We start from the raw sequence: 2,500 nt of genomic DNA, 5'->3' as shown, positions 1-2,500 counted from the left end.
GTACTAACCAGGCCTGAGTCTGCTTAGCTTCCGAGATTAGACGAGATCGGGCGTTTTCAGACTAGTATGGCCGTAGGCATCTGCAACACCGTCTTCTTGCCTATTCAAGCCGGCCACGCTAACACCCTCGCCACTTCTTCTTTCCGGTTGTTTTCAATTTTTTCTCTCTCTTTTTCGACTTCTACTTCTACTTCTCCTCCTCTTTCTCTCCTTCTCCTGCTAATTCTGGCCTATATGCCTGATACTCGCTCCCCTTCATGCCGTCCCCAGCTAGCTCTCTTTTTTTCTTCTCCACCTCCCCCAAGGAAAACTGCAAGCCCCGCCCACCTCACACCAGCCTGCCGCCTGCACGCTGCTGCCTTTCCACATTGCAACGCTGCGCACTTCTCTCAGCACAGCCAGCACAAGGGTCAGGCAGGCAATGCAAGCCAGCTCTCTCTTCCTTCGCTTTCCACACCAGCCCCAATGCCACAACTTGCATTCATGCGGCGCCTTCAGGCTAGGAGACAGAACGTCCTGCCGACACACTGGCTTGCGGCCACACGGGCCAGCTGGCATGCCCATCAAAGTACAGCACGCCAAGGCACCCAACCGTGCTGCGTTGCAAAGGCCCGGCAAAGCTGCAGCAGCTGAATGGCCCGACCAAGCCGCCTGCCTGAGTTGAGCCCGCAGGCAAGTGTTGGGAGGAATGGCGAGGACGCAGAGAGCAGCAAAAGGTTGGCCTGCCTCTGGTGTGGAGAGTGCTTGGCGTGAGCAGTCTCTGCTGGCCGCAAAAGCCTACTGCACCTGGTATTCCCAGGCGGTCTCCCATCCAAGTACTAACCAGGCCTGAGTCTGCTTAGCTTCCGAGATCAGACGAGATCGGGCGTTTTCAGGCTAGTATGGCCGTAGGCATCTGCAACACCGTCTTCTTGCCTATTCAAGCCGGCCACGCTAGCACCCTCGCCACTTCTTCTTTCCGGTTGTTTTCAATTTTTTCTCTCTCTTTTTCTACTTCTACTTCTACTTCTCCTCCTCTTTCTCTCCTTCTCCTGCTAATTCTAGCCTATATGCCTGATACACGCTCCCCTTCATGCCGTCCCCAGCTAGCTCTCTGTTTTTCTTCTCCACCTCCCCCAAGGAAAACTGCAAGCCCCGCCCACCTCACACCAGCCTGCCGCCTGCACGCTGCTGCCTTTCCACATTGCAACGCTGCGCACTTCTCTCAGCACAGCCAGCACAAGGGTCAGGCAGGCAATGCAAGCCAGCTCTCTCTTCCTTCGCTTTCCACACCAGCCCCAATGCCACAACTTGCATTCATGCGGCGCCTTCAGGCTAGGAGACAGAACGTCCTGCCGACACACTGGCTTGCGGCCACACGGGCCAGCTGGCGTGCCCATCAAAGTACAGCACGCCAAGGCACCCAACCGTGCTGCGTTGCAAAGGCCCGGCAAAGCTGCAGCAGCTGAATGGCCCGACCAAGCCGCCTGCCTGAGTTGAGCCCACAGGCAAGTGTTGGGAGGAATGGCGAGGACGCAGAGAGCAGCAAAAGGTTGGCCTGCCTCTGGTGTGGAGAGTGCTTGGCGTGAGCAGTCTCTGCTGGCCGCAAAAGCCTACTGCACCTGGTATTCCCAGGCGGTCTCCCATCCAAGTACTAACCAGGCCTGAGTCTGCTTAGCTTCCGAGATCAGACGAGATCGGGCGTTTTCAGACTAGTATGGCCGTAGGCATCTGCAACACCGTCTTCTTGCCTATTCAAGCCGGCCACGCTAGCACCCTCGCCACTTCTTCTTTCCGGTTGTTTTCAATTTTTTCTCTCTCTTTTTCGACTTCTACTTCTACTTCTCCTCCTCTTTCTCTCCTTCTCCTGCTAATTCTAGCCTATATGCCTGATACTCGCTCCCCTTCATGCCGTCCCCAGCTAGCTCTCTTTTTTTCTTCTCCACCTCCCCCAAGGAAAACTGCAAGCCCCGCCCACCTCACACCAGCCTGCCGCCTGCACGCTGCTGCCTTTCCACATTGCAACGCTGCGCACTTCTCTCAGCACAGCCAGCACAAGGGTCAGGCAGGCAATGCAAGCCAGCTCTCTCTTCCTTCGCTTTCCACACCAGCCCCAATGCCACAACTTGCATTCATGCGGCGCCTTCAGGCTAGGAGACAGAACGTCCTGCCGACACACTGGCTTGCGGCCACACGGGCCAGCTGGCATGCCCATCAAAGTACAGCACGCCAAGGCACCCAACCGTGCTGCGTTGCAAAGGCCCGGCAAAGCTGCAGCAGCTGAATGGCCCGACCAAGCCGCCTGCCTGAGTTGAGCCCGCAGGCAAGTGTTGGGAGGAATGGCGAGGACGCAGAGAGCAGCAAAAGGTTGGCCTGCCTCTGGTGTGGAGAGTGCTTGGCGTGAGCAGTCTCTGCTGGCCACACAAGCCTACTGCACCTGGTATTCCCAGGCGGTCTCCCATCCAAGTACTAACCAGGCCTGAGTCTGCTTAGCTTCCGAGATTAGACGAGATCGGGCGTT

General features: G+C 57.0%; 4 non-coding genes across 4 annotated transcripts in view; all 4 read right to left on the bottom strand.

Annotated features, from left to right (window-relative positions):
- Positions 1 to 78, bottom strand: part of LOC140414499 (5S ribosomal RNA) — a 119-nt gene extending 41 nt beyond the window's left edge. Inside the window, exon 1 of the ribosomal RNA XR_011943632.1 lies at positions 1 to 78. This exon is cut by the window's left edge and continues 41 nt beyond it. This is a non-coding gene — a ribosomal RNA (5S ribosomal RNA).
- Positions 79 to 774: 696 nt separating this feature from the next.
- On the bottom strand, positions 775 to 893 carry LOC140413715 (5S ribosomal RNA). The gene has a single exon (XR_011942872.1). It is a non-coding gene; the product is annotated as a 5S ribosomal RNA (ribosomal RNA).
- Positions 894 to 1,589: 696 nt separating this feature from the next.
- LOC140413107 (5S ribosomal RNA) lies at positions 1,590 to 1,708 on the bottom strand. The gene has a single exon (XR_011942286.1). It is a non-coding gene; the product is annotated as a 5S ribosomal RNA (ribosomal RNA).
- Positions 1,709 to 2,404: 696 nt separating this feature from the next.
- LOC140415215 (5S ribosomal RNA) overlaps positions 2,405 to 2,500 on the bottom strand; it is a 119-nt gene continuing 23 nt past the window's right edge. The window contains exon 1 of the ribosomal RNA XR_011944330.1: positions 2,405 to 2,500. This exon is cut by the window's right edge and continues 23 nt beyond it. This is a non-coding gene — a ribosomal RNA (5S ribosomal RNA).

Source organism: Scyliorhinus torazame, chromosome 4, assembly GCF_047496885.1.
Source record: "Scyliorhinus torazame isolate Kashiwa2021f chromosome 4, sScyTor2.1, whole genome shotgun sequence".
Taxonomy (NCBI): domain Eukaryota; kingdom Metazoa; phylum Chordata; class Chondrichthyes; order Carcharhiniformes; family Scyliorhinidae; genus Scyliorhinus; species Scyliorhinus torazame.
Note: the sequence above shows the minus strand (reverse complement) of the source record. Positions and strands in the feature narration are given on the sequence as shown.